At 37.1% G+C, this 251-nt stretch overlaps 1 protein-coding gene across 1 annotated transcript in view; it reads left to right on the top strand.

Annotated features, from left to right (window-relative positions):
- The window catches only part of LOC119594516 (alcohol dehydrogenase class-3-like), a gene marked incomplete at its 3' end in the record, with an annotated part of 11191 nt that overhangs the window by 9423 nt on the left and 1517 nt on the right, over positions 1-251 (top strand).

The raw sequence follows: 251 nt of genomic DNA, 5'->3' as shown, positions 1-251 counted from the left end.
TGGGCTCTGTTCGAGGTTTGTTAAAATGATGATGATGGTGATACCGACACTATTTTCATTCATCAAAGAATATGTCATTTTCCGTAATTCTTTCTTTGCATCCGCCAAGTGAGCAGCGTTCGTCCCAAGTCCACCATAGGGGGTTAATGGTGTCTGAAATAATATTAATGGCAATATTATGGTGTATCCTTAGTATCCTTTACGGACAATGATATAAAATAGAAACGATAAAGGAGGTGAAAGTTTTAAAG

Source organism: Penaeus monodon, chromosome 34 (assembly GCF_015228065.2).
Source record: "Penaeus monodon isolate SGIC_2016 chromosome 34, NSTDA_Pmon_1, whole genome shotgun sequence".
Taxonomy (NCBI): Eukaryota; Metazoa; Arthropoda; class Malacostraca; order Decapoda; family Penaeidae; genus Penaeus; species Penaeus monodon.
The sequence above is the reverse complement of the archived record's forward strand: the minus strand, read 5'-3'. Positions and strand labels throughout refer to the sequence as shown.